The sequence below is a fragment of the Medicago truncatula genome, chromosome 6 (assembly GCF_003473485.1).
Source record: "Medicago truncatula cultivar Jemalong A17 chromosome 6, MtrunA17r5.0-ANR, whole genome shotgun sequence".
In the NCBI taxonomy this organism is placed as follows: domain Eukaryota; kingdom Viridiplantae; phylum Streptophyta; class Magnoliopsida; order Fabales; family Fabaceae; genus Medicago; species Medicago truncatula.
The window spans coordinates 13,911,277-13,932,147 of NC_053047.1; positions in this window are offsets into that span (position 1 = coordinate 13,911,277).

Sequence of the window (20,871 nt, forward strand, 5' to 3'; positions counted from 1 at the left end):
GATCTGGTGGAACTCGGGATGAGCGCAGAAGACAACCAGAGGCTCCCAAGATGCCTCTGGTTGATGACTTGCCAAACTACATATCTTTGGTTTTGATTTTGATATCCCTCCTCTCAAAGCTGAAAATTTTCTTATCAAAAAGGATCTCTATGAGAACCGTGCTTTGGTTCTGATTAAGGAGGAAACGGCTGCTCAGAGTTTAAAGCAAGAAGTTTTAGAAGCTAAGATGGAAGAGATTTTTTAGACTCAATCAACCTTAATGCAAATTCAGATAAAGATCTTGTTGTAGCTGCTCACTCAGAAACCCAAGGATTACCCTTTAATTTCTGTTGTGTTCTTCATGTTTACTTTGCACAAGAACGTCTGGATTTGTATAATTTAACTATGTTATTTTCATTCAATATACATCTCCTTCTCTATCTATTTCTCTATATGTGCTTTATGCTTAATTTTTGTTGATGACAAAAAGGGGAGTTGATAGAAAGTATTTAAGTCCGAGTCTAAACTCTAGCTTTTGTGACTTAGAATTGTAATCCTAGTTAATTAAAACCGAAGTCTGCCTCTCATTAGTAAACTCTGATGAGCTCATAACCTGAAAGTTTTAACGTGTTAAACAAAACTTTGAATGATTGATTTATCATTATCCCATTTAAAAGAACATTTAACTTTCCTGGAGAGGACTTAGGGGGAGCTTACAAACCTCACCCCGTGGACTATCAGATTCATAGGTGGCTTACAAACCTCAAACTCTTAAGTCTACTTGTTAATTAAATCAACAACAAATGTCTTGGGGGGGGGGGGGGATGAATTTGTACAATATTTTTAGAGTGTGTTTAGATGGGGGAATGTTTTGAGGGAATGTAGTGTTATGAGGGAATTCAAATACTTTGAGGTGAATTTCATTGTTTGGATGGGGGAATGTAATGTAATGTTGAGGAAATGTAATATTACGAGGGAATTCAAATACTTTGAGATAAATTGTCTAGAATTTTAAATTCTTTAAAATTTCCAAATTACCTCATCCAAACACACTCTTAAAGTTTTGATGATAAAAAGTATTAAGGAATAGTTGAATATGCTAATATATATTCAAGTGTGCATGCTCATATATTAAAATTCAAAGTATAGAATCAAGTCTTGATCCAGGATGAATATATACAACAACAGTTGGAAACAAGGGAAGTTGAAGATCTGCATCAAACTCTAAAGACCATAAGACTTTGAATGCTATTAGAACCTGAAGATCATCAAACTCTTAAGTTTCCAGACTCTGAAAGACAAAAGACTCTTAGGGACCCAGAAGCCACGTCACACTTTGTGCTCTTCTGAAGTTGTCTCTATTAGAGACAAATAGTACAACTTGTCTTTTTTTGACTACGTGCAAATACAAATAAAAAACTTCAAGGACAAAAAGAATTAACAAATAATTTCAGTTGCAGCAAAGAAAATCAAATGTCCTATCAACGACATTATCCATATCAAGTAATTCTTCAATTTGGATGGATTATTTTGGATTAATATTGACCCTAAATCGGTAGACAAAAAGAAGAAAGGTGGTGACAGCTAGGGTTTGGAAAGAAGCGAAGTTTATGTGTGAAAAACACTTATGTATATTATGAAAGGGGGAAAAATATAGAGGGGTGATCCTAGGTCAAGAAAAATGACCAAAAATCACCCCTTTTCGATGAATTAAGAAGAAAAAAGAGAGCATAAAGAAGAGCTTGAGTTTATCTCTCTAAAATATATTAGGGCAGGCTAAATAAAATTTCTTTTAAAATGTTTAGTTTATTTATTTTTTGCTTAAAAATAATTAAAAAAATAACACACACAGAAATACTATGTTCTCTCTGAGTATTGAGTAATAATTGATTTTGCGCAATCGTAATATTTAGATAACAAATATTTAGATGACAAAAGGTAAAATGACTACATATATTTTTTATTATTAAAAATAATAACATAGAGAAATACATGCTTGCTGGCTATGTGACTATTTATTATAATTTTTTTTTTTGCGTACATAGGAAATCCTATATTATTATTAGCCCAATACTTTCCTATGATTATTTCATAAGTTTCCACTAATTCATAAGCTTGAGTATAGCTAAAATAGACATTACACCTAGAGCAAAGGTCTCATTGTTTCTTACATAGATTGCGATGGGATCAAAACTTGGCTTGTCATTTTGAAGAGCTTTGTTACAATTGGAAACTTCATGAGTAGCAGCTTGTGCATCTGTCATTGCACTTTTAGGTTCCTCTCCTTCTACCTCATCCAATGCATGGTGGAATGACATTATACAATTATCATAGTATGGAAGTACACAATCTCCAACAGCTTTATCATTGGGAAATTTTTTTGCCATTATGATAAGATAATCTTGAATAGATGTTGCTTTATCTATTGCCATCTGCAAGATGTACTTGGAAAGTTGATGGTAAGTTTTGGCTAAGACGATTCTTGAATCACTTTTCAAAAGATTCACACAATATGTGACATCTCCAATAGGCCTGTACTCACTGCATAGAGATTCATACAATCTGCCATGTACTGGAGGACGAGCATAAACTATGTTGCACAAGAAAAGGATGAACAACAAGGATGATAGAGTTGTGGATTTCATTTTTCTAGTGATATTGATGAATGTGAGTGAGAATCTCAAATTGATTTTGTAAGTCAAAATAAATAAATAATTAGTCAAGTTTGATTTGATGATACATGGGTCCAATTATGGAATCGGGTCAACGGTGGACTCTTATTTTAGTAAATGTTAAAATATAATTTTTACTTTAATTAATAAAATTCAATTTTCACTAAAATAGAATTGTACTAAATAAAAATGAAAATATTTAATAATGAAAGAAATTATTTATTCCATATATAGACTTTTTTTTAGGGAATTTTATATATAGAATTAATAGGTCAAAGAAATTTAATTCCAAATTTATAGATATATATCTATGTACTAGACTAATATTTTATAAAACAATTTTTTCGACGAAATATATAAGGGTAAATTACACTCTCCTCCCTGACAGAAGCTTAAATTACACTTGCTTTCTCTCTTATGTTAAAATATATACTCTCATATTTTGAATAGTAAAATTTATACTCTTCTCCCTTATGAGATGTTTGAATTACAAATTCCTCCCTTAATAATTAAATATGCACTACACTTAAATCTATTTTAACATAAATAAATATTTTTATGATCTATACTAGTTTTGAATTACCATTTATGAAAAATAAATTCATTTCTTTTTTATTACATATCAATGATAATTAAATTTAAATATTTTGTTATTAATTTTGTAATTTAGAGTATAAAAATTCACTTTAAAATGAGCATATTGACTTTAGTAATTTTTCACATATTTTAATTTTATTTTATGTTGTTTCATATTCTATAATAAGATTTAAAATTAAATGTTAATAAAATTGTGAATAAAAAATATGCATTCAAACTTTGATTATATTAAAATAGACCGCGAAGAAAGTAACATAGAAACACATATTCGAAGAAAGTAAAATAGAAGCACAAATTTGAAGAAAGTAACATAATAGATAAAATTAAGGTCAAAGTACAAAAATTAGGGTTCTTACTGTAACGCCCGAGGCTGATGAAGGCGGGGAGTGGTCCGGCTCCTGACATGCTTCTAGGAAAAACTTAATCACATCGAAATGAGAGAGATCATGAGGCTGTGCAGGTATAGGACTGCATGGTTGAACTTGAAGGAAGGCTGTCATACCCCAAATTTTGACCACTTTTCTCTATTTTTATCCATTTTATTCGTATCTGTAAAACCGGGAATTTTCGTTATTTCAGACAAAATCTCGGCAGAGAGGTATTTTAAAATACCTCATTTTGGTTACCTAAAGGGACAATTTCACTTTTTATTATTTCTTTTAGTTGATCTTTATTATTATTAATTCGCTTGATCTACTTTCCCTTTTTATTTTATGTATTTCCTTTTTCTATTTATTTGTTTCTATTTTTTATTATTGCTATTCTTAAACTCACGTTTATTTTGTTAGTCTCTTTAAAGAGATTTTCTTCTTTGTCTTTGTTTAAGGTCCAAATATAGTTTTCTTTTTTTTATGTCCGGTCCGGTCCTTAATTTCCATCCAGCTGCAAGGACATTTTCGTCCTATTGAGTCACAAAGGGACACCTCATCATTTTTACCTGCAGAAATCCTATTTTCTAGCTGTATAAATACCACTGCATTTATTGCAGTCAGTGAACAATCAATCACTTTACAGAGACTGACTGACAATTGGCAGCAGCCGCACCAGTCTTTTCAAAAAAAAACCCTAATCCACTTCTCTCTCATCAATTTTCAAATCAATCCCGTTTTTTAAAGAAATTTCCTCAAGAACATTCATCAAATAAAAAATCCAGAAAGATCACATAATGTAATTCCAATTCTCTTTTTCCAGATCTGTTCATCACACTAACACAGACAACAACATCGAAATCATCATCAACACACAAAAACCATACCAAACCTTAAATCCAACACATTCAAGCCATAATCCAACCGAAATCGGAGAGGAAGATTGGAGCGTGAATCGGAGCAAAACAGAGCGTGAATCGAAGTACATCCGAACCGATCGAGCAAGAAAGAGAAGAGCAAAGCTAGATCCGCTCACGTTTGGTATTTTTTTTTTCCGTAACTTCGTTTATAGATCTAGGGCCCAGTAATCCGAACCGACCCGGTTTTTTGCTTAAGCCAAATGTTTTTTAAAATTCACTACTGTTTTACTATTGTCACCACTGTTTTTACTTTCTGCACCTCTTTTGCTTAAAAAATTTCTTCAAAGTTTACAAAAATATTGTTATTAGTTTTAATTTTTATTTACTGTTTTTTATTGTTTTTACTTTATAATTGCATTATTATTTAGAATCATTTCATGCATATTTTAATTTCTTGTCATTAATTTTTAGTGTGTATTTAGGAATTGATGTAATTTAATTTGTGTACTTTATTTTTCTTGTCGTTTATTTTCTCTTGAGACTTTAGCATGTATCTAGGTCCCTTGTAAATATCAATAACTAAGAAGTAGCACCGACACCACACTTTATTTTTACCGTTTTAAGTCATAACCGCGATTGAGGACCGAAATGAATTAGTGACACTCAGGTTAATTATCGGACTTCAAAATTTTTCTTAAAATCAAACTATTAGTAATTTTAGGTTCACTCACTTGAGAATTTGCTTGGGATCCAACGTCCTTTGTGAATTTCTCGCTTTTTATTACGTTACATCGTTGCGTTTAGTTTTAGTTTGCGTTCAACTTCGAAAAAATTACTTTCCAAAAAAAAAAATCAAATATGCAAAACTTCAAAAATATTTTCTTAGTAAACCTTGGATTTTAACCCAAGTGCCTTTTCCTTTTATTTTCTTAATCAAATGTTTAATCAATTTAACATCCATATTAGACTTGAATTTCTTGTAATAAAATTTGACCAACCTCATCTCATTTTTTCCTCATGCCTTGGGGCCTCTTATCTCTTCTTAAAACATTTTCAAAAATATTAAAATCAATCTAACCCACCAAAAAGAAATTTTTTAGGTGAACTACATTGGTTTTGATCCCTTTCATTTAAGGGTATGTAGGCAAAGGAGTCAATCCTTCCAAATCAAATAAAAAATAACCAAACACATACTTCTTCTCCCCCCATTCTTTCACTTAGATTTTTAGATAATAATTTTCAAATAAGCAAATCAATTTAGCACAAGATAAATTAGGCAAGAGGTTCCTATGGAATACCATAGACGCTTAGGGTGCTAGCACATTCCCTTCCCGTAACCAACCCCCGAATCCAAAGTCTTAAGGGTTTTTACTCATTTTTTTCCCTTCCCATGAATAAAAATCGTGAGTTCAAAGATTGACGATTCAAATCAATTAATGGTTTGATATTCAAAAATCACGAGCACAAAGGCTTATAAGAATTGTTTGATATTACCTATATCAACAAGATGCATCTTCTTTTCGGTAGCTAATTCCATAAGAACTCCACAGTTAAGCGTGCTTGACTTGGAGCAATTTTGGGATGGGTGACCTACCGGGAAGTTTCCCAGTAAGCGTGCGAGTGAGGAAAAAAACACGCTGAAAAGACTCGTGTTGGTTTGTGGGGTCAGTCGGCAATCTTGAAAGCAGTCTAGGGTGTTACAAATGGTATCAGAGCATACCTCTCCTAGTACGATGTGGTTCGAGGACAAACCAAGCGGAAACTGGTAGGCATGTAACGCCTCCGCTTGGTGGGCATGTAACGCCCGAGGCTGATGAGGGCGGGGAGTGGTCCGGCTCCTGGCATGCTTCTAGGCAAAACTGAATCATATCGGAATGAGAAGGATCCTGAGGCTGTGCAGGTATGAGACTGCATGGTTGAAGGAAGGCTTATAATAATTGTTTGGTACTACCTATATCAACAAGATGCATCTTCTTTTCGGTAGCTCATTCCATAAGAACTCCACAGTTAAGCGTGCTTGACTTAGAGCAATTTTGGGATGGGTGACCTACCGGAAAGTTACCCGGTAAGCGTGCGAGTGAGGACAAAAACATGCTGAAAAGACTCGTGTTGATTTGTAGGGTCAGTCAGCAATCCTGAAAGCAGTCTGGGGTGTTACACTTACTGAAGAAACACAGATCATAAATTTGCTTGTATTGGAGAGAGAAAACTTGCATGAATCGGAAATGTAAGGTTCCGATAAACTCGCCAGATTGAGCATCTCTAGTTTCTACGAAAGATGGAATGTGGTAGATCGGAGAGGTAGTGGAGATAGACGCGTGCGACGACGACGATGGTGAGATTAGGAGTGAGAGTTTTTCACGAATGTGGTGCGATGTGTTTGAAACAGAACGTGTTTTTTTTCTTAGACAAATGTTAGCTAATTATTTTTGGGAGACCTAGAGCCACACATGATATCAAGTGGTAGTTTTATATCTATTATGTTTACCATTCTTGCAACTCTTAAAGTGGAAGACCGTTTACGATTTGTGGCTATTTTGTGGAGTATTTGGCGCACTCGTAATGCATGCTTATGGAAACAAAAATTTGTTAATGCTAAAATATCTTATGTTTTAGCTTTAGATACGGTTCGAGATTATATGTGGTGCAACCGTCATAATGTTGATGCACAAACTGTTGATCAAACTTGGACTAAACCGCCAACGGAATGAACCAAATGCAACGTGGATTGTGCTCTTTTTGAAGCTAAAGGTTAATTTGGTGTCGGTATTGGTTTCTGTGATAACCTTGAACGCCTTCTCCAAGCTCACTCCATGACTTTTTCATATGTTGCAACAGTAGCCGAATGTGAAGCTACCGCTCTACAACAAACCATTCAAATTGCTCTTGACAAAGGTCTTAATCGAGTTGCTTGCGAAACCGATTGTCAGGTAGTTGCGAATGTTGTCCTCAACAACAATTTATAAGCGAATGAACTTGGAAGTTTATTGTCTACTTGTAGGACTGTACTCTCATCTAATGCTAATTATACTCTAGCTTTTATTAGGAGACAAGCTAATAGAGTTTCTCATAGTCTTGCAAGAGCGTTTATATTACATGCTAGTCCCGGTATTTTCTATCATCCACCTTATTGTATTCACCTATTATGGATGAAATGAGCTATCCTTTCCTTAAAAAAATAAAATAATTAATCACAAATAAATAAATAAATAATAGAAATCAAGCCTGATGTTTGATTTTGGATTTTCGAATATAACTGTGAATTGATCAGAGACTTAAGCAATATACTTCACTTGATTATGCAAACTGGAATTTTCGCTGTATTGATGCATTGCTTTCGTGAGATAATTAAAACAGTCTATGAATGGCATCAAATTACGAACAAATATCTTGTGAATGGTGTTTGCTTTCATGATGTTTGATGCATTGCTTTCTTAAGAACAACAAATTATTATAATCTCTATCGTTAATGTGAATATTATCTTGAATTATGAGATTTAATTATATATAATAATTTATCATACTCACTCATCACTTCGAAAGTTTTAAGTATTGTCAAATTTCAGATAGATCATGTCAGAGTAAGAAGCAAACTCACCACTGGCGAGGTTCATGAAGAGCTCTCTAGAAGGCATACCAAAAATAAACCTCGGAAAAAGAATGCATATGGAAGCAATGACATTGCTATTTTAATTTGAACAAAAACACCTCAAAGGTGGTAAGATCCAACTGGGCGGTGAGACCTAAACTCAAAGGTGGTAGTACCCAACCGGGCGGTAAGACCCAATTGGGAGGTGAGACCTAAACTCAAAGGCAGTAAGAACCAACTGGGAAGTGAGCTAAACTAAAAGGCAGTAAGACCCAACCAGGAAGTGAGACCTAAACTCTAAGGCGGTAAGACCCAATTGGGAGGTGAGACCTAAACTCAAAGGCAATAAGATCCAACTAGGAAGTTAGCTAAACTAAAAGGCAGTAAGAACCAACCAGGAAGTGAAACCTAAACTCAAACACGGTAAGACCTAACACGGCGGTAAGACATAAATGAAAGGCGGTAAGACCTACCTAAGCAGTGACTCCTAAATGAAAGGTATAGCACTAAAGCACAATGCTCAGGGGCCCTTCCCAACAAGCATAGAGGTTGGGGGCTCACCTTGTTAAATTAAGCAGGCGCCCAACAAGCATAATATTTAACAGTCCCGCCCATTAAACGAGTTCAGCGAAATTTAAAATAGTTCACCCAAAGGTTTTGCATTGATAACATACGAGGTAACGCCTCAACAACAATATAGCTCATGGATTAAACCCCACCCAGATATAAATAAGCGATACTACGAGAAAATCTCAGATAGCATGGTTAAGGAATAACTTATCAAGGGCGAAATCAACTAGCGTTATCGAAACGAAACATTAACGTCACCTTAAAATGCTAAAACCCCTACACGGAGGAACCTCAATCTTCCCGCTCCTCGACTTCTCACTCTCCACTGTCCTAAAAAGCCTTAACTCCTTACTTCTATGACGGACCCACTTTGCAACCCCTAAAGAGAACTATGTATGCTCTGATTCCTTAAAAGGATACATAGGACCAGAGATCCTCCTTATCAAGCTATAATGAAAATTCTAAAACTTTCCACTCGCCATCGGGTAGATACTCTTCCTCTCACTGCCACGAGAGAGGGTCGGTACTCTAATATTAAAAACGACTACGTTAATTTCTTTTACTTATTTTTAAACAAAAAAAATTAATTAGTGTATAATAAATAAATAGTTAAATGATAAAATTATTGACTTGTCACAATCACATTAGCGTTTTTGAGCTAACAATGGAAGAAAGCATAAATAACATTGTGCACTTTAAAAAAATAAAGGATCTAATTAAAAAAAATTAAATAGATAAATATACTAAGTGATACAAATAAATAAGATAAATGTTGGCTGGAATAGTATTGCCTAACTCTTTCCTTTCCACAATTTTTTAATAAAAAATATCACATTAAATTTCTTTGACCAATTAACTCTATAAAGATCAAATAATAGTTTCTTGTCATTATTTTATGATAAAAATTTTCAAACTTATTCATTATGCTCCATTTTTATTTAATTTTTTCCCATAAATATTTTCTCACTCAATTTGCTTTTTTTTTTTAAGAAATCAAAATGAGATTATATTAAACATCAAGAGAGATTCATCTCGCACAAGGTGTGCAGAGAGAACCTCTCGACAAAGTTACAAAGATAAGTGTCTAATGCCAACGGAAAGCACTTTCTCACTCAATTTGCTATTAATTATATTTGAATAAAGTCCTCGTGAGCTTAACTCAGTTGATATGAACAATGCATAATATATGCAAGGTCCGGAGTTCAAACCCCGACCAACACCAAAAAAAAAGTTATATTTGAGTAAAGAATGTATCAACAATATTTTTTATTATCAAGTAAATATTTGTTTATCATTATTTTATTATAAATTTATTCAAAACTATTAAATACTTTCCATTTTTATTTAATAAATTTTTCCCCAAAAACAAATTTTGACTCAATTTGCTAGTTAATTATATTTGATTGAAGAATGTATTAACAATACTTTTCTTACAAAATTATAAAAAAATATCACCATATCATAACTATATATAAATCTACTTTTTGGTTGATAAATTGACATATTCATCAATATCATTAGAAAAATGAAATCCACAACACTATCATCCTTGTTCTTCATCTTTTTCTTATGCATCATACTTTATGCCCCTCTTCCAGTAATATCTGGCAGCTTGTATGTATCTCTATGCAATGAGTACAGACCTGAAAAAGAGATCCCATATTGTTTGAGTCTTTTGAAAGCTGACTCAAGAATCACCTTAGCCAAAAATTACCATGACCTCTCAAAGTATATCTTGGAAATGGCATCAAGAGATGCATTTTCAGTTAAAACCTATCTTACACTATTGGCAAAACGTTATCCCAGTGATAAAGCTATTGGTGAATGTATATATTTAACATATGCTACCACTACTGGAGCATTGAATAGTGCATTGGATAAGTTGGATAATGATCCTCATGGTGCAAGAGATTCTGCAATAACTGCTGCTTTTGGAGCTGCTGATTGTGATAAAGCTTTTCAAAATGATACGGTGGTTCATGATCCTGCAATTCATATTCGAAACAATGAAGTTTTTTTTATAAGTGTAATGGCTTCTTTAGGTATAATTCATCTGTTTTGAAAGAAGCTATAGTGGATGCTTATGAAATTAATTACTGAAAATTGTTGGCATAATAAAGTAGTCACATAGTATATCAAAAATATATGTGTCGATGATGTAATCCATGTTCGAAACAATGAAATATTTTTTTTTAAGTGTAATTTCTTCTTTAGCTATAATTCATCTTTTTTCATAGATTAATTTCTGATGTATGCAAATAAAATAATCACAACGTATATCAAAAAATTGTTGGCCTAATAATTTTTTTTTTGTTACATGAGATAATTGCCATTTTTTGAATAATGAGAGAATTGGCTTAATAATTTATGATTTCCTAAGCATTAATTCTAAATTGTTTGGTTGAAAGAGTCGTTTTCTTTCCTTTGAAGGTTGTTTGATTCTTCTTAAGTTTGTCCTGACTTCTCTACCTGTTTATATTCATTCTTTCTTCAAGGCTCCATTAGATATAATCTATACAATTAAATCTATTTGTAATAAAAAAAATTGGGGGAGGGATGAGGATCATAGGAAAGTGTCTTGGATTAATTGGAGATTTGTTTGTTTACGAAAGGAGTATGGATGGCTGGGGGGTTAGGCAATTGAAGGAATTTAATTATGCTTTATTAGGGAAGTGATGTTGGAGGTTGTTAATGGAGAGAAGTATAGGGTTGTGTTTGCTAGGTATGGTGTTGGTGGTTGGGGGCCGGAGTGTTTCTTGTTGATGGAGGGAGATAGTGAAGATTCGTGATGGTGTTGGTGTAGATGGCGGATTGTGGTTTGATAAGTGTGTGTCGCGGAACGTGGGAGATGGTGTGGATACTTATTTTTGGAATGACCGGTGGTTAGGAGGTCCTCCTTTTAGTGTGTGTTTTAGGCGGCTGTTTGATTTGGCGGTGGATAAATCTAAACAAAAAAAAATTATAAGGGGGTAAATCAAAAAAAATATTTTACAAGGGGAAAAATCAGAAATGACCTATATTACAGGGGGGGTAAAGACCTATTAACCCTATAAAAAACAACCCTTTGAAGCACAACGTGTGCCTTAAAGGGATAAAAAAAAAAAAAAAAAAAAAAAAAGAGTACTTATTACAAAGAAGACTTAATTGGATGTTTGATCTCTTGCGTTTATTTTGGGTTTAAAGTTAGTCCCTTGTTTTTTAAAGGTTTTAAGTTGGTCCAAAACCTTACTCATATTGGAATAAGTTAATCCCTTCCGTAACATAATATTGAGTTTTACAAAACAAAAAAATGGAAGAAGAAAAATGAAAACTGTTTTTCTAAATAACTTAAATTCTATTATTAATATTGTCAATCCGAATCTTTAAACGGTCAAGTGACATAAATGACTAACTTATTCAATGTGAGTAATATTTTGAATCTACTTGAAACTTTTAATACATAAGAGACCAACATAAAACTTTTAAAACATAAGAGACCGACTTAAAACCTAAAATAAGCATAAATGACCATACATGAATTAAGCCTAGAAAGAAAACTAGAAAAACTAGCCACAAAGCACAATGCTAAACTTACATGATATTATAACCCATACAAACCAACACATTAGACCACCGTGAATGAATGTCGAAGAAAGGATTAGGTTTGTGCGTCTTCAACGACCACCATCAGTGAAGCTTAATACGATCAAATAGCTGCTCCAACGTTAATTTTGTGATACGAAAAATGTAAGCATTACACTCCTTTCAAATAATCTAGAGACAACCAAACAAGATTACATGAAGACAAAAATAATATCTTTCACAAACACATGTGAATCACCAAATTGTAAAGCATACTCGCCAACATCCGACGGAGTAACCGTATAAATTCACAACCATCTAATAACAAGATGAAAAACCCACCAACAAGAAATCACATTCAAGAAAAAATGATTAATTAATTCCACATTCCTGAACCATTTAGAACACAGCAATGATCCTGCATGCAACATTCCATGATGAGATAGATTAACTTTTTTTGGTATCCTTTATTTAAAGGAAAAAGATACATAGACATACTTTTGAGTGATGATGTAATAAGAATCCTTTAGCCAATCACCATTAGTAGAATTATAAATCCAAACTCGTTTATCGATAGCATTATCCTCAGGGGCGGATGCCACTGCACCCCTAACATTTATATAAATATATAGCATATTAGCCATAATATTACATCAAATATATTTGTGTTCCGGTGGTCTTGCGGTCTTTAAAGCAAGTAAATGTTGTGTGTTTGAACCCCATGGCACCCTCTTTTCATATTTTTCCAGCGAATTCTTCATATTTTACACAATGTGTCTGATATATTCTATGAGCTTTTTCATCCCACCCCATACGAAAGATTTAAAAAGAGATTGAAGGATATAAATAGAACATTTGTGAGCATTAAAGAAGGAAAATAAAATCCAAAACAACGACATAACATATTTAATAAGCACAATAGAACCACCTATGGATAAATTTTTACTTTTTTACCCCAACAATTTTGTTTGAATACTTTCAATAAACTGATGCCAAAAAGATAAGCGACGAGGACCCCCAATAATCAGAAGACCTAGATAAATAAATAGAAGTTGAGCGATTTAACAATTCAAAACAGTAGCTACTTCAATCAACCAAGATTCCGCTTCATTGACACCAACAAGTAAGCTCTTTTGAAAATTCACTTCCAGGTCTAATTAAGTTCGAAAATTATCAAAGAAGCCTTCAACTCTCTAATACTTCCGTAGTTTCTCTCTCCCATAATCAAGGTATCATCAACAAATTAGAGGTGAGAAATCTAAAACGAAGAATCAGAACCCACACCATAGCACAAGACAATGTCAGCCTCCATAAAAGAGTTTAACATCAAATTCAACCCTTACGCTCCAAAAAGAAATAAAAAACGAGGTCATGGATCCCCTTACTGAATACCCCTAAACATTTTAAATTCTTCTGTAGGGATTCCATTCACAAAAGTTGATATACTCTTTGTACTAATACATCCCATTATTTGCTGCCGCGATTCACAAGAAAAACCCATCTTTTCCATAACCATATCCAGATAACCCCACTCCACATGATATAAGCCTTCTAAAAGTCAACATTAAATACGAGAAGCTTATTGATAACCTATTTTAATCTTTTAGCAAATACTTTAGCCAATATTTTGTACATATAACCAACCAATAAAATTGGACGAAAATAAGATAACTTGAGCTGGTCCAAAAATTATATTGCTTGGTTATTTATGTCGTGATCATAAATAACCAAGCAATATAATTTTTGGATCAGCTCAATATAATATCTTTTAAAAAAAGATTTGTTTAATTAAAAAGAATGATATCATCTAATATTAGTTATTTTGAGTTTTAGATATATAATACTTAATTTATCCCAGCCATAATATTTAGATGATGAAAAGTAAGTTAAGGACGAGAATAATTTTTCTAAAAAATGAATTATTCACGTGATATATCAATCTTACTTGCCCAATCATAATTGTATTTTCAAGATATATGGCGTGACTAATTTATTTTCGGAAAATTAATCTCGTAGTCTCTTAACTTACTTTTAGATTACGATTTCTTTCTTTATTAGTTTTTTATGTTATTTTTATCCTTTTGATCAATTTGAATTGAGATTTCAATATTCAAATATCTATGATTTTATTTCGATATGAACACTTAATGTTTAAATTTGTGGTCTTTCAATCATGGTTTTTAGATTTAATACTTAAAAATCTATGTGCCAACCGATCATAAACACAAGAATTACGTGAAAAAAGGATAAATAATGAAATAGTAATCTGAAATTAAATTAGAGAACCACGAGTACAATATTTCATTTATTTTCTTACATCAGAAACCCTAAATTATTAGGACAACCATTTCCTATGGTTTATTTTTTAAACCTTTTCTATGTAAGAATATGATTTACAGCTAAAAACGAAATTACACTTAGAAAAAATGTCTCATTGTTTCGAGCATAAACTGTAGGATCATAAGTTTCATGTGTATTTTCAAGAGCAGTCATACAACCATCAACTGCCCTACTAGCATCTTGTACATTATTTCTTGAACTTAAAGCATCCTTATGCAACATATCTAATGCAGTTTTGAATGATGAAATTGTTGCATTATAGAATTCATTTGCACATTGACTAAGAGCTTTTTCTCTTGGAAAACGTTGTGCCATTTCGATAAAAGTAGCTTGAGTTGACATAGCCTCATTTATCGACATTTCCAAGATATAAAAGGAGAGTTCAGGGTATGTTGCAACTTTGGGGATTCTTGGGTCAGTTTGTAGAAGTTGAAGACAATGTTTGAATTCAGTTAGTGGAGTGTACTCAGCACATACCTTTACATACACACCAACGAAGAGACTTAATGCTGGAAGAGAAGCATAAAATATGAAGCACAAGAAAAGGATGAACAAAAAGGATGATTTTGATGTGGATTTCATTTTTCTTATGATATATATGAATATGAATATGGGAACCACAAATTGATTATCTATGTCAATATATAAGCTAGAAATTAAATTTATAAAGTTAGTATAAATATCGATGATATCGTGCAAATGTCTAATATGAACCTGGTCCAATGATGAATCATTTAGATTTTAGTAAATTTCTAAAAAAATATATTATTCTTGTTATCTTTTTTTATTATTATAAATTCATTTTTACTAAAATAGAAAATATTAAATAAAAATAAATATTTTTTTAATAATAATAAAAATGAATTTTTTTAAAGGTATTAATATTTTTTAATATATTTATCTGGCAGAGTTAATAAGTCAAAGAACTTTATTTGTCAAAAAAAAAAGTCAAAGAACTTTGATTATTAACTTTTAAATAATGTGCCATTCTTTGATTCAATGATAAAACAATTAATTTGTCAACAATCCTTAAAAATAAAAATAAATTAATTTGTCAACAAGTCATATCTCAATTTGTTATCCTTTTTTTACTATTATAAATTCAATTTATACTAAAATCGAAAAGTATTAAATAAAAATGAATTTTTTTAATTGTCTTGATAAACGTTAGTAGTAAAGAATGATAAATAAATACATTTATTTAGTCTAAAAAAACTATATATTTATTTGACATAGAGGTCGAAGAACAGTGATTATTAATTTTTCAATAATGTGGTATTCTTTGACTAAATGATAAAGAAATTAATTTGTCAACAAGTCAAAGCTAAATTGGTTAAAATTTTGGAATTGCTAGGTTTGACGTCGTGAGCCAGGTTCAAACCTCACCTCCTCCACTTACATGTGAGTTTTCAATGGATATTGTCATTTCGTCTATTTACCACCGAAAAAATATATTTGACCGAATTAAATATATCTATCAATGTATTTGAAAGAGGAATTTTTATGTCTCAAATTATATAAATTTATTTTCACCTTCTAATAGTATATTTTATTTTATTATATAATTTTTAAAGGTTCTGAACTATTAAATAAAGGTTCAAACCTTTATATTAAAATATTTTTATGTCTCAAATTTAATAAATTTACTTTAATATATAATTTTCTTGAACTTTTAACAAATATTTTATTTTATTTTGAAAGACAAAACCTCTTAACACGAATATGAATTTAATTTATTTATAATTTACAATAGTTTTATTAGCACTAGCGTTCAGACATGCACTTTGTGTCCGTTTGTCTGTTTTTAACTATGTTTACGCATGTAAGCTTTTTTTTATTTTTATAGAAACACATGTGAATTATAAGCAATCTTTTTTATGAACTTTTGATTTTTATTAAAATTATATGTATACATGTTTGTGACTTTTAAACAGTAACAAACTTCGCTAAAAAAATAGTAATAAACTATGTTTATCTTTTACCAATAATATAACAAATATAAAAAAAAATTATCTTTATCAATAACATTAATTATATAACATTCTTAAAAGCAAATTTGTTTAAGTGTATAACTGTAATCATGTAAAATCCAAACTCAGCTATGTCAGAATATATAATTTTGAAGGCTTCTCATGTCAAAATTAATCCTCCCATTCTCAACTGGATTAAATGTAACTGTGATGTGATGGGGCTTATGCTGGGAACATAGCTTCATGTGGGAGAATTTTCATAAACAAAGAAGCTATTTTTCTTGGGGGTTTTAGTGAAGGCCTTGGTCTTGGGAATTATACTCTGCAGAGCTTTGTGGTGCAATGAAATCTATTGAAGTGGCAGATTCAAAAAACTGGAAAAACTGGGGGTTATTAGAGCCTTAAAGGATGCTAGGCTTGTCTTTCTATTATTTCCTCTATGAATTTTGTTGTCTCTTATGTATATGGAGAAGGAAATACTTGTATTGATGCTTTAGTTAATATAGGTTTAAGTTTGAACACCTTTTTTTATTATTGCACTATTCAATTACAAGTTAGAAGTGATTATGTTAAAAATAGGTTTGGTTGGTCTAATTTTTGGTTTACTCACACTCTTGAGAAGGTCTTGATTTGGTCCTCCTTCTTCTTTTGTACCAATTTTCTTTTGATATAGAATTTTAGTGTGTTGTAGCTCCTTTCTACACACACCTTGCTTAAAGAAAGAAAAAAAAAATCAAAAAAATTATGTGTTTCCATGATATGCTGTTATAGAGTTCACCAATTTTAAACATTTTACTACTATATTTAAGTTAACTATGTTGATTTTGATAATGAGGATGCAATGTATATTTTGTCAAAAAAAAAAAAAAAAGGATGCAATGTAAATAAAACCAAGGAAACAATAACCCATCAGTTAGTTTCTCACCTTGTTTCAAAATAAATGTCGTTTAAGATTTTTACACACATATTAAGAAATGCATTAATTAAAAGAAAGAGAAATGTTATTTTACCAAATTATCCTAATAAACTATTGTTTGTTTTTCATTAAAGAAAAAAAATAATACTTTGAAAGTAGTGTATATATAGTATTAATTGAAGGGTACAATTGAAATAAAAAAAAGTTATTATTGCATTGGAAACTGAAAGTGACATTCATTTTGAAACATTTTTTTTTAGTTAAAACGTCACTCATTTTCAAACGAAGGGAGTAATGAATTTTTCGCCCCTAAACTTGCTAGGAAAACCCCCTGTCCCACACAAATTGATTTTTATGTCAAATATATCAACTAATGGAGGCGGTATCGTGAACCGCCAAAAACCCCCAACATGAATCAACTCATGTTTGATATAATGAACTGTTGTTGCATTAGTGTTGTTGTTGTTATTGTTGATTTTTTGATGTGTTGATGATGAGAGAATTTGGAGAAATTCATCTTTTTAATTCACGATAAGGAGCTTAAAAGGGTTGAATTTGGATTCTTTAAGAATGAATAAGAATGAGAATTAAGATGATGATTATAGGTTGTTGTTGTTGAGGAACAAACAATGAGTTTTGATGATGATGGAGAATGAATGAATAAGAATGAAGATGACGAGGATTCGGGGTCTCGAAATTGAAGACATAAAGGACCAAATTAAAGACATAAGGTAACGACAAAAGACATAAGGGACCAAATTGAAAGCTTTTTTTAGTTAAGGGACAATTGTGAAATAAAGAATTAAGTTAATGGATCAGATGATCAATTAAACCTTATTATTATTATTAGGTTATATTATCCGTGTAACAAATTTTAATATTATTAGGTTATATTATCATTGTAACAACTTTTATTATTAGATTAGATGTATTCTTGTGTTTCGTTAGTCGATGACACTCGATATGTTTTTTTCTTCCATCTTATTTTATTTTATTTTTTTGAAACGTTCCATTTAATTTTTTTTTAAGGAGGTTCCATTTAATTTTATTATCTTTTTTCGAATGAATTTTTTTTTTTGAAGAAACTAAGAAAAAAAAAATCCCTCAAGACTTATATATTTAATTTCAATATCGTTTAATCATCACAACCTCACAAATATTTTTATTCACGCTGTCATTTAATGATACCAAATATTTTTACTTCCTTTCTTCAACCTCGTTAATATATACACAAACACATTAGCCTTTAGAGCAATACTTTATGTTCGTCTGTCTATTTTTTTGTTACGCTAATACATATAATTTTTTTTAGCGTTGCTTGGTTGAGTGTCACCCTTTTTTGATGTTTGAACCAAACACAATTTTAATTAAAATTTCTCCCCTCCCCTCCTTTTTTTGAACCAGGCATAAATTATCTCCCATGCATCCCCTCCCCTCCCATCTCCTCCGTTGAACCAAACGAAGCCTAAGTTTTCTAGATTATGGTATGTATGGGTGATCTTATGCTGAATTCACAATGATCGAAAAGAAAAGTTATTTAAAAATATTGGTCAATTATATAGTTTTTTTGAAGGAAGGATGGTCAATTATATAGTCAAATATCTTTAATTTGTAAAAAAATATTTTTAAATATCATATTAAAGGTTTTTTTTATTATTTTATCACTAAAGAACATCATATTATTTAATAATTAAAAATTAAATTTCTTTGACCAAATAACTCTATCTTTCTATCATTCTTTTCTACTAATATTTATCAAATATCTTATAAATTTTTAATTCTCATTTAATATTTTTCTCAAAAACAATATTTCTTTCAATTTCCTAATTAATTAAAATTGAGTTAAGAGTATATCAACTATATTTTGTCTACACAATTATAAAAAATAAAAAAATTAAAATTGACACATGGTATCTTCGAAATCTGAACTAGCTATCTATAATTCTAACTGTTGGTTTGGTATCTTCACATATAAAATCAAATTGAGATTTCCATAGTCATCAAAATCATTAGAAGAATGAAATCCACAACACCATCATCCTTGTTGTTGATCTTTTTTTTATGCATAATATTTTATGCCCCTCTTCTTACATCATGTACCAGCTTGTATGAAGCATTATGCAATGAGTACAGGCCTGAAGAAGATATCCCAAAATGTTTGAATCTTTTGAAAACTGACCCAAATATCGCCTTAGCCACAAATTATCATGACCTTTCCCATTATATCTTGGAGATGGCATTATTTAAGGTGACAACAGTTCATACTTATCTTGAAGGAATTGAAAAATATTTTCCCTCTAATGAAGCTATTAGCAAATGTTTAACTGAACTCAACAATAGTGTTGGAGCAGTGAACAGTGCATTAATCAAAATCGATAATGACCCTAAAAGTGCAAGAGATGATGCAATAACTGCTGGTTTTGGAGGTGATCATTGTAACAAAGCTCTTCAAAATCCACCGGAAAAGTATGTCCTTGACGCAATCCAAGATCGAAACAATGAGATCTTTTTTGTAAATGTAATGGCTTCTTTATCTATAATTCATCTCTTTGAATAGTGGAGACCTAATAATTTCAGGTTTCCAATGGAAACTTGCCGTCCTAATAATTTAGGATTTTCGATATAAGCAAATAAAATGTGTGTTGGTAGCATTTCTCTTTTATAATATATGATGTTATCATTTTAGAGAGATAAACTCAAACTTCTTATTTCCGTTTTTCTTTTCATTCATTAGAAAAGGTGGTTTTGGATCTGTTAATTTCTTAGCCAAGAAATTAGAATCATACATTTTTTTATTTCTTTAAATATAAATAAATGGTTTTCGTATGGATTGAATTTTGATTTCGTGTTTTGTCTTTGTAATCTCAATACAATGTTATTTATACAGTTGTCTTGATGCAATGTTGTTTGAATGTTTTAATTTTGATGCGGTGTTTGTTTGGTTAAAATTAACAAATCATTACGAATAAAATCAATGAGTAAATCGTCAAACAGTCAATTAACTCGATTATTTTGGAACGAGTAAGTATAACGATGATTAGTGTGCCAGTTATGATTCGGAATTGGATACTAATATACATCCTTCGGTCACTATTATAAGCAAAAGTTTACATCTTAAATTCATTTAATTAATGATGTATATGATCTTTATTATAGACTAGATGCATCATTTAATGAATAAATTTAAAATGTTATTTTTGCTTATAATAATGATAGGATGGTGTATGTCTAGATTCATCTGCATCGTTTGACTTTGGAGAATAGGTGGATCCGGTGCAAAAATATACAATTGACCCTACATGATCCAACAATCTTCTTTTAAAGAAAAAATCAAAGGGTTAAAATTAGAGGTTTTATTAAAGCCCATGTGGACCACCTTTAAATATGGTTCACCTTAAACATTTGATGTTAAAAACTAACAGAGATGACTAGAAGAGATAACGACAGAA